Genomic DNA, 12,063 nt, shown 5'->3' on the forward strand with positions numbered 1-12,063 from the left:
TATTGTTTGAGGTAAAGGATGTGAATGAGAAAGTCTTTGTGGTGTGATCAGATTGGCCTCAGTTTTATCATCATTCATCTGCAGCTTGTTACATGTCATCCATGATTTCACATCAGAAATGCACCTCTCTACACCTTGGATGGTAACATCAGCTACAGTTGGGTGGCTAGATTTGTATATTTGGGTGCCATCAGCATACAATTTGTAAGACACTGGATGATGATCTATGACACTTGAAAGCGGCTGAATGTATAGAATGAAGAGAACAGGACCAAGAACAGACCCCTGTGGAACACCACAACATAGATCAACTGGGCTGGAGTGTATTCCATTTGCAGATACAATTTGTGTCCTGTTGACCAATTAGAAGTTGAACCACAGTAAGGGTGTATCATGAATGCCAAATACATTCTGGAGATGGTGAAGTAATATATCATGGTCTATTGTGTCAAATGCTGCAGACAAATCAAGGAGGTTGAGGACTGTAATCTTTCTGCTATCCAAAGCAGAGAGAATGACCATATATGGCCATTGTTACTCAAAAAGATTTGAAAGACTTTTTCTCACAATTAAAAAATAAACCTTAAAATGACTTCTTCTAAAAAGGCACTAAATGGAATTCAATTGAATTTGAAAGAAAATATTCTGGCATGAGATTCCTTTAAGTTGGTTCAGATGTCACCTGCCATTTTATATGGCCACAGTTACTAAAAACAGAAAAATCTTTAAATGACCTCTCAAAATTTGAACAAATCTGATGGAAATCATTATGACCTGAACGTCATTCAAATTGGTTGAAATAATGTTTAAACACTAAACATTGCCACCATTTTATTAAAAAAGTTAAAGCTTTAAATTGCTTTTTTAAAAAATGAGATTTGTACCAAACTTAACAAGACAGTTTGTTTGGTAGTGTTCTGCAATGTTTGAAAACACTTTTTGAGAAATAAAAATGCCTTTTGGCACTTGCTGAGCTGAGCACAGGTACATCAATCAGTGGGCCTTTATTTACAAAATAAAACTCTCTTGAAAGCCCATATATGTAGAGTGATTGTGTAGGACAAGCACCATCATCAACTTCCTCCTTCACAGCAGTCAATTTGTACTGAATATTAGCAGATAGCAGCCACTTTGTGCTGACTATTTGTAGACAGCAGTCACTTTGTGTTGACTATTTGCAGACAGCAGCCACTTTGTGCTATTTGCAGACAGCAGTCAATTTGTGCTGACTTTTACAGACAGCAGTCACTTTGTGCTGACTATTAGCAGACAGCAGCCACTTTGTGCTGACTATTTGCAGGCAGCAGTCAATTTGTGCTGACTTTTTGTAGATAGCAATCACTTTGTGTTGACTGTTTGCAGACAGCAGCCACTTTGTGCTGACTATTTGCAGACAGCAGTCAATTTGTGCTGACTTTTACAGACAGCAGTCACTTTGTGCTGACTTACAGACAGCAGCCACTTTGTGCTGACTATTAGCAGACAGCAGCCACTTTGTGCTATTTGCAAACAGCAGTCACTTTGTGTTGACTATTTGCAGACAGCAGTCACTTTGTGCTGACTATTTGCAGATAGCAGTCACTTTGTGCTGACTATTTGCAGACTGCAGTCTTCCAGAATGTGGGTCATTTTCCATGTTTCATTTTCCATAACCATGTTTCAGACCATGAAAGCAACAAAAAATTTGGAAATAGCAGAGAATTATATCTGTAAACTGTTTTTCAAGTTTGTCATGATATCAAAGAGAATCATGAAAATACATGGATTTTACTTTATGCTCTTTTCTCAGTAGTAGAATGTTCTCTGATGCCATGTTTTGGTAATTGCTGTTGACCTGTGTTATTTCACATGCATATCTGATGCCATTTTTTGGTCACTGCTGTTTACCTGTGTTATGTCACATGCATATCAATGCCATTTTTTGGTCATTGCTGCTTACCTGTATTATGGTCACATGCATATCAGATGCCATATTTTGGTCACTGCTGTTTACCTGTATTATGTCACATGCATATATCTGCTGATGTCTGGTAGGTTGCAAATCATTATATAGGACGTTGTTTTGTTCATTGCTTGACATTCAGTTTTATGAGCGGTTCAAAGAAACAAACAGTTGTAACAAAATATTCAGAACTTTTCAAATGTCCCTCTTAACTATTAATAAATTCCTTGGTCTGGAATGGTTTTATTGTCATCTTTTACAAACAGCAAATAGTCTTTGGGCTGGAATGACCATACTGTCATCCTTTAAAAATAGCAAATAATGTCCTTGGGCTGGAACGGCCTTATTGTCATCTTTAAAAAATAGCAAATAAAGTCCTTGTGTTGGAATGGCCTTCATCCTTTAAAAATAGCAAATAAAGTCCTTGGGCTGGAATGGCCATATTGTCATCCTTTAAAATTAGCAAATAATGTCCTTGGGCTGGAATGCCTTTATTGTCATCCTTTAAAAATAGCAAATAAAGTCCTTGCATTGGAATGGCTTTCATCCTTTAAAAATAGCAAATAAAGTCCTTGGGCTGGAATGCCCTTATTGTCATCATTTAAAGATAGCAAAAAAAATTCCTTGGGCTGGAATGGTCTTACTGTCATCTTTTAAAAATAGCAAATAAAGTCCTTGGGCTGTAATGCCTTTATTGTCATCTTTTAAAAATAGCAAATAAAGTCCTTGGGATGGAATGGCCTTCATCCTTTAAAAATAGCAAATAAAGTCCTTGGGCTGGAATGGCCTTATTGTCATTTTTAAAAAATAGCAAATAAAGTCCTTGGGCTGGAATGCATTTATTGTCATCTTTAAAAATAGCAAATAAAGTCCTTGCATTGGAATGGCCTTCATCCTTTAAAAATAGCAAATACAGTCCTTGGGCTGGAATGGCCTTCATCCTTTAAAAATAGCAAATAAAGTCCTTGGGCTGGAATGGCCTTATTGTCATCTTTTGAAAATAGCAAGTAAAGTCCTTGGGCTGGAATGGCCATATTGTCATCTTTTGAAAAAAGCAAATAAAATCCTTGGGCTGGAATGGCTTTATTGTCATCTTTTAAAAATAGCAAATAAAGTCCTTGGGCTGGAATAGCCTTATTGTCATCTTTTAGAAATAGGAAATAATGTCCTTGGGCTGGAATGGCCTTATTGTCATCCTTTAAAAATAGCAAATAAAGTCCTTGGGATGGAATGGCCTTCATCCTTTAAAAATAGCAAACAAAGTCCTTGGGCTGGAATGGCCTTATTGTCATTTTTAAAAAATAGCAAATAAAGTCCTTGGGCTGGAATGGCTTTATTGTCATCATTTAAAAATAGTAAAAAAAGGTCCTTGGGCTGGAATGGTCTTATTGTCATCTTTTCAAAATAGCAAATAAAGTCCTTGGGCTTGAATGGCCATATTGTCATCTTTTAAAAAAAGCAAATAAAGTCCTTGGGCCAGAATGGCCTTATTGTCATCTTTTAAAAATAGCAGATAAAGTCCTTGGGCTGGAATGTCCCTATTGTCATCTTTTAAAAATAGCAAATAAAGTACTTGGGCTGCAATGGCTTTATTGTCATCATTAAAAAATAGCAAATAAAGTCCTTGGGCTGTAATGGTCTTATTGTCATCTTTTAGAAAAAGCAAATAATGCCCTTGGGCTGGAATGACCTTACTGTCATCTTTTAAAAATAGCAAATAAAGTCCTTGCGTTGGAATGGATTCATTCTTTAAAAAATGCAACTAAAGTCCTTAGGCTGGAATGGCCTTATTGTCATCCTTAAAAATAGCAAATAAAGTCCCCTTCATCCTTTAAAAATAACAAAGTCCTTGGGCTGGAATGGCGTTATTGTCATCCTTTAAAAATAGCAAATAAAGTCCTTGGGAATGGCCTTACTGTCATCTTTTAAAAATAGCAAATAAAGTCCTTGGGCTGGAATGGCCTTATTGTCATCCTTTAAAAACAGCAAATAAAGTCCTTGGGATGGAATGGCCTTACTGTCATCTTTTAAAAATAGTAAATAAAGTCCTTGGGCTGGAATGGCCTTATTGTCATTTTTAAAAAATAGCAAAGAAAGTCCTTGGGCTGGAATGGCTTTATTGTCATCATTTAAAAATAGTAAATAAAGTCCTTGGGCTGGAATGGCCTTATTGTCATCTTTTCAAAACAGCAAATAAAGTCCTTGGGCTGGAATGGCCTTATTGTCATCTTTTCAAAACAGCAAATAAAGTCCTTGGGCTGGAATGGCCTTATTGTCATCTTTTAAAAATAACAAATAAAGTACTTCATCCTTTAAAAATAACAAAGTCCTTGGGCTGGAATGGCGTTATTGTCATCCTTTAAAAATAGCAAATAAAGTCCTTGGGATGGAATGGCCTTATTGTCATCTTTTAAAAATAGCAAATAAAGTCCTTGGGTTGGAATGGCCTTATTGTCATCCTTTAAAAATAGCAAATAAAGTCCTTGGGATGGAATGGCCTTACTGTCATCTTTTAAAAATAGTAAATAAAGTCCTTGGGCTGGAATGGCCTTATTGTCATTTTTAAAAAATAGCAAAGAAAGTCCTTGGGCTGGAATGGCTTTATTGTCATCCTTTAAAAATAGTAAATAAAGTCCTTGGGCTAGAATGGCCTTATTGTAATCTTTTCAAAATAGCAAAAAAGTCCTTGGGCTGGAATGGCCATATTGTCATCTTTAAAAATAGCAAATAAAGTCCTTGGGCTGGAATGATCTTATTGTCATCTTTTAAAAATAGGAAATAAAGTACTTCGGCTGGAATGGCTTTATCGTCATCCTTTAAAAGTAGCAAATAAAGTCCTTGGGATGGAATGGCCTTACTGTCATCTTTTAAAAAAAGTAAATGAAGTCCTTGGGGTGGAATGGCTTTATTGTCATCATTAAAAAATAGCAAATAAAGTCCTTGGGCTGTAATGGTCTTATTGTCATCTTTTGAAAATAGCAAGTAAAGTCCTTGGGCTGGAATGGCCATATTGTCATCTTTTGAAAAAAGCAAATAAAATCCTTGGGCTGGAATGGCTTTATTGTCATCTTTTAAAAATAGCAAATGAAGTCCTTGGGCTGGAATAGCCTTATTGTCATCTTTTAGAAATAGGAAATAATGTCCTTGGGCTGGAATGGCCTTATTGTCATCCTTTAAAAATAGCAAATAAAGTCCTTGGGATGGAATGGCCTTCATCCTTTAAAAATAGCAAACAAAGTCCTTGGGCTGGAATGGCCTTATTGTCATTTTTAAAAAATAGCAAATAAAGTCCTTGGGCTGGAATGGCTTTATTGTCATCATTTAAAAATAGTAAAAAAAAGTTCCTTGGGCTGGAATGGTCTTATTGTCATCTTTTCAAAATAGCAAATAAAGTCCTTGGGCTTGAATGGCCATATTGTCATCTTTTAAAAAAAGCAAATAAAGTCCTTGGGCCAGAATGGCCTTATTGTCATCTTTTAAAAATAGCAGATAAAGTCCTTGGGCTGGAATGTCCCTATTGTCATCTTTTAAAAATAGCAAATAAAGTACTTGTGCTGCAATGGCTTTATTGTCATCATTAAAAAATAGCAAATAAAGTCCTTGGGCTGTAATGGTCTTATTGTCATCTTTTAGAAAAAGCAAATAATGCCCTTGGGCTGGAATGACCTTACTGTCATCTTTTAAAAATAGCAAATAAAGTCCTTGCGTTGGAATGGATTCATTCTTTAAAAAATGCAACTAAAGTCCTTAGGCTGGAATGGCCTTATTGTCATCTTTTAAAAATAGCAAATAAAGTCCTTGGGATGGAATGTCCCTATTGTCATCTTTTAGAAATAGCAAATAAAGTCCCTGGGCTGGAATGGCCTTCATCATTTAAAAAAAACAAATAAAGTCCTTGGGCTGGAATGGCCATCTTGTCATCTTTTAAAAATAGCAAATAATGTCCTTGGGTTGGAATGCCTTTATTGTCATCCTTAAAAATAGCAAATAAAGTCCCCTTCATCCTTTAAAAATAACAAAGTCCTTGGGCTGGAATGGCGTTATTGTCATCCTTTAAAAATAGCAAATAAAGTCCTTGGGAATGGCCTTACTGTCATCTTTTAAAAATAGCAAATAAAGTCCTTGGGCTGGAATGGCCTTATTGTCATCCTTTAAAAACAGCAAATAAAGTCCTTGGGATGGAATGGCCTTACTGTCATCTTTTAAAAATAGTAAATAAAGTCCTTGGGCTGGAATGGCCTTATTGTCATTTTTAAAAAATAGCAAAGAAAGTCCTTGGGCTGGAATGGCTTTATTGTCATCATTTAAAAATAGTAAATAAAGTCCTTGGGCTGGAATGGCCTTATTGTCATCTTTTCAAAACAGCAAATAAAGTCCTTGGGCTGGAATGGCCTTATTGTCATCTTTTAAAAATAACAAATAAAGTACTTCATCCTTTAAAAATAACAAAGTCCTTGGGCTGGAATGGCGTTATTGTCATCCTTTAAAAATAGCAAATAAAGTCCTTGGGATGGAATGGCCTTACTGTCATCTTTTAAAAATAGCAAATAAAGTCCTTGGGTTGGAATGGCCTTATTGTCATCCTTTCAAAATAGCAAATAAAGTCCTTGGGATGGAATGGCCTTACTGTCATCTTTTAAAAATAGTAAATAAAGTCCTTGGGCTGGAATGGCCTTATTGTCATTTTTAAAAAATAGCAAAGAAAGTCCTTGGGCTGGAATGGCTTTATTGTCATCCTTTAAAAATAGTAAATAAAGTCCTTGGGCTAGAATGGCCTTATTGTAATCTTTTCAAAATAGCAAAAAAGTCCTTGGGCTGAATGGCCATATTGTCATCTTTAAAAATAGCAAATAAAGTCCTTGGGCTGGAATGATCTTATTGTCATCTTTTAAAAATAGGAAATAAAGTACTTCGGCTGGAATGGCTTTATCGTCATCCTTTAAAAGTAGCAAATAAAGTCCTTGGGATGGAATGGCCTTACTGTCATCTTTTAAAAAAAGTAAATGAAGTCCTTGGGGTGGAATGGCTTTATTGTCATCATTAAAAAATAGCAAATAAAGTCCTTGGGCTGTAATGGTCTTATTGTCATCTTTTAAAAATAGCAAATAAAGTACTTCAGCTGGAATGGTATTATTGTCATCCTTTAAAAATAGCAAATAAAATCCTTGGGATGGAATGGCCTTACTGTCATCTTTTGAAAAAGGTAAATAAAGTCCTTGGTCTGGAATGGCTTTATTGTCATCATTAAGAGATAGCAAATAAAGTCCTTGGCTGTAATGGTCTTATTGTCATCTTTTAAAAAAAGTAAATAATGTCCTTGGGCTGGAATGAGCTTATTGTCATCTTTTAAAAAAAGTAAATAATGTCCTTGGGCTGGAATGACCTTATTGTCATCTTTTAAAAATAGCAAATAAAGTCCTTGGGCTGGAATGGCCATATTGTCATCTTTTAAAAATAGCAAATAAAGTCCTTCAGCTGGAATGGCCTTATTGTCATCCTTTAAAAATAGTAAATAAAGTCCTTGAGATGGAATGGCCTTACTGTCATCTTTTAAAAACAGTAAATGAAGTCCTTGGGCTGGAATGGCTTTATTGTCATCATTAAAAATTAGCAAATAAAGTCCTCGGCTGTTATGGTCTTATTGTCATCTTTATAAAAAAGTAAATAATGTTCTTGGGCTGGAATGACCTTTTTGTCATCTTTTAAAAATAGCAAATAAAGTCCTTGGCTGGAATGGCCTTATTGTCATCTTTTAAAAATAGCAAATAAAGTCCTTGGCTGGAATGGCCTTATTGTCATCTTTTAAAAATAGGCTAAGATGAGTGCAGTGACTATTTGCATAATTGAAATAAATGTTAAAAAATAGAAACTTTTAACATCTTTATTCATGTAAAGGAAGACACTGTAAAAAGATTTTTTTCTTCAAGAATACATCTTGCCAAAGTTTTAAATGAGACTTTTCTGAATCTTTTAATTACTTAAGTAAATTATTGGCAAAATTGTTGTATAAAACTAAAACTTGAAGTTGCTGAAGTAAATTGGTGAAATTATTTTATAATTTTGGGAGCCATGCATTGATCATGTTACATCAGAATTTGTGTTAAAGGCATACTGTAGTGTGGTTTCACTGAGTAAATATCATTGCATGAAATCATGTGCCATTTTGTATTTCATTTAGTCTTAGTGGCATGTTGAGAAACAAAAGAAACAAAAACACAATGGTACTATTTTCTGTCAAGAAATACTTGGTGTCACCAGAAGAGCAGAGAGCATTAGTTGTATCCAACCCAAAGTGCTATTATATGACTTGTTTTTTTATGTGCTTTCCAAAATTCCAGTTTGGGAAGAAAATTGAGTCTGTGCACTGACATTTCCCAGCATCGGATTTCCTTTGTCTTTGAAGTCCAATGCCTGTTAATAATATGATACCCCAAAACACATTAAAGTTGAAAGTAATTTACTTGTTTCCCAAACTCTTTTAGAATGAAATCCAATTATGCTTATTAATGTTATGATACCCAAAAGACATCTTAAAGTTAAATTAATACCACAACCATTTAGGAAGAAAAGAATATTCCTGCTAGAAGTAGATTACCAGACCTATTTCATCTACCCATTGATATTAAAAATTTTGAAAACGATTTCTTTCCATACCAGACAATCAGCTGAATATAGTGGAGAATTCAAGCTTTTAGGAGAGCCTGGAGTGCTTGTCTTTTAAATTCCTTGGGTGAAATAATAATCAGTGTATTGAAGGGCATGATCAGCATGTTTGGCAGTTAAACATTTGTGCCTTATGTAGACTGTTCTTAGAATTTATCAATGTAATTATGTGACTCCATGTTAATAGGTCTATAATGAACAGTAGCTTGGCACATGCAATAGTACTTGCATTAAGGGGTTAGTGTTCAACACTTCCAGAAGCAAACCAAGACAAAATCTTTTTTTCTTCCCATTGTGTTATGGAATTTATGCTGGAATATATCAAGACATAAGCTTCTGATATATTCCATCTTTAGAAGATGGAGCTGTGAAATCAGTTTATAGTTACTGTATGTCATGATGAGGGATCACTCATCAAAATATGGAATTACATTTAATCGGTTGATTTAAAGCAACTGTTTCTTTGAAAATTTTCAACAGAAACTTTATTTGTGGCATTTTTCATGTTACAGTGAACATTCAGTTTAAGAACACCAAGTCTGGATTTCTAATTATAAAGTCTCAAAACATTTCAGAAACTATCTATGCTAAGACACATTTTTTAGGTTCATATTCAGTGTATGATTTATTTTCTTCAAGACAATGTGTTAGGAACTTAAACTGGCAATATATCTAATATCAAACATGAAGTGTTTTTATTGATTTTAATTCCACTTTGTTAGATATATACCTGATGGTAAAGTGTTCATTAATGGCTTTCAGGAACTCCTTTTTCCAGTTGTAAGCATGATACAAATGTACACTGTACTAATTAACAGGACTTAATTAAGCAAATTTAAATAAGAGAGAGGGACAAAATAGATGGCACTAAAAGATGGTAAAGGGGCAGCATGGCACTAAGGCCCCCAAATGAGAGCCTGATGGTGTGCAAGAAAAAGGTAGGACACATCACCATTGTCAGGGGTAGGGGATAGGGGGTAAATGCAGAAGCAATATCAGTAATTATCACATACAGTAAAATAATCTTGCCTATTTTGTTAATCCTATGAACTCTGGGTTTGCAGTTCTACACTTGCCAATGATCTTTATTAGCTCTGTTGATCATTGACCCAGAGGATGTCCTATTGTATGTTGTTCCAGAGGATGTCCTATTGTATGTTGTGCCAGATGATGTCCTATTGTATGTTGTTCCAGAGGATGTCCTATTGTATGTTGTCCCAGAGGATGTCCTATTGTATGTTGTTCCAGAGGATGTTCAATTGCATGCTGTTCCAGAGGATGTCCAATTGTATGTTGTCCCAGAGGATGTCCTATTGTATGTTGTCCCAGAGGATGACCTGTTGTATGTTGTCCCAGAGGATGGCCTATTGTATGATGTCCCAGAGGATGGCCTATTGTATGTTGTCCCTCATTAGCATGTGTTTCTTTTTGCTACTTCCTCTCAACATCTGGGAAAAGTGTTAAACTTAGCATGCACATTGATCCCAATGTCAAGTTGAATTCTAATGAAATTGGTGGACATCCACTATGGCCACAATGATGGTCAGCTTGAAAATCTTGCTGTCACTAGTAGTCTTTAATGGTTGGTCATTTTGTTATACGGTTTTCACTAAAAAAAATCTTCTTATGATGTCTATTGTCTTAAACAAAAATGGTGCTAATCATGTTTTCTTTGAAATTATGGATATCTCAAAACCCCTGTTATCACTGGTCCTCCTGAACAGATTGTCATGTTAGCATGTGGTTTTCACTAAGACTTTTTATTATGTCTTGCTAGTCCCTCCCAGAAAATGGTGCCTATCTGACATTCAATATAATTGTCATGGTGAATCTTTAATCTAGTGTTATTGTAGCAGATGGAGTCACATCATCATGGAGTTCTAAGTCCTAAATAAAAATGGTGCTAATCTGAGTATGATCAACATGGTGGCTGCTAATCTGAGTATGATCAACATGGTGGCTATCTTGAGTATCTTGTTACTGTTAATGATCCTTGATGGATGATGGCATTTCCATCGGGTTTTTGCTGAAACACTTCTTACAATGTCTGGTTGGTCCTGGTCCATGGTAACCTTCTTGACATGGCTGTGTTTCCAAAATTGAACTAATTTAATATGTAAACTAATTATCCTGAACAGATGATCATGTCAACATTAAAAAAGAAGCTTCTTTTACACAATATATATTTGCTGCTATATTACAATGATGCTGATGCCCAATATGGCTGCCGTTATAAAGCCATTCTGGAATCTTGATTTGGATGCATATCCTGAATTAATGGTTGTATGAAAATGGGTTTTCCATTTAAACACTATAAGAATATATAATTGGTTCTGAACAAAAGTTGTGCCCATCTGACCTCCAATATGGCACTATTGTGGCCATCTTGAAAATCTTATTTATTCTCCTCAAACATGTATGGTGGCATTGAAATATACTTTTTATTATAACACTAATTGGAATATTTAATTGGTTCTAAATGAAAATGGTACAGATCTAATGACTAACATCCATCTGCACATCTGTATATGGGGTTTAGGGTCAAGGTAAAAATCATTTCTTGCTTTTTGAACTTCATCGATCTTATGAACCCAGGGACATTTAACCTGATTTTGTATTTACTTGCATTCCATTGCACAAGTTGATAGTCAGGACTCTGACTTTGATTTTAAGCATTTACCTGTACTGGATGGTGAGTGTGATGACACAAACAAATATGAATTTATTTTTATCAAACCCAGTTTATGATATATAGATACAGGCCTTTGAAATTATATCATTGTAATAAATATCTGACAGAAAGAAGAGAAATTTAAAAAATCTTATATATATATTTATTTTAAAATTATTTTAAAAATTTCTACTTGACATAAAGAATGAGTGCTAATCATCTCAGTTGCATGTACTGTAAAGGTAGTTAACTTCCATGGTGATCCAGAATACATCACTGCTGAAATAACACGACAAAAATGAAGTGTTACTCAGTCTTTGTTCCCCTTTATTTTAATATATATATTGGATATATATGACAATATGCACATGCAAAAAATATAAAAAGAATCATTGTGGTTAATAAAAGATTTTGACATAGTAATTTAACAAGAGCTGGTCACTTCTGTGTTACCCATGGCAATGTCATCACAATTTTTTTGTCCACAAGTTCAGGAGCACAGTAAATGTATTTTTTATTACCATATATACTCACTTATAAGACGAGTCCAGCTGTAACTGCACAGACCCAGATCTGCTGTTGCATAATGTGCTGGCAGATTTGGGTCTCTGCTGTTTGTTAGGAGAAACAGTTTGTAGAACAAACAAAATAGACCCTGATCTGCAGTTGCATTATGCAATGTCAGATCAGGATTCATGTAGTTTGTAGTTGGTCTCGACTTACAACTGAGTATATATAGTACATGTACAGGAGGAATAAAAACCATAAGTCTTGTTAAATGTATGCT

The 12,063-nt window shown here is 34.8% G+C and overlaps 1 pseudogene across 1 annotated transcript in view; it reads left to right on the forward strand.

Moving 5' to 3' along the window:
- Positions 1 to 12,063, forward strand: part of LOC149785823 (H(+)/Cl(-) exchange transporter 7-like) — a 121,510-nt pseudogene that overhangs the window by 9,706 nt on the left and 99,741 nt on the right. The gene's annotated exons all lie outside the window — the stretch shown is intronic.

Source organism: Sinohyriopsis cumingii, chromosome 13 (genome assembly GCF_028554795.1).
Source record: "Sinohyriopsis cumingii isolate HCF-2022 chromosome 13, ASM2855479v2, whole genome shotgun sequence".
Classification (NCBI taxonomy): Eukaryota; Metazoa; Mollusca; class Bivalvia; order Unionida; family Unionidae; genus Sinohyriopsis; species Sinohyriopsis cumingii.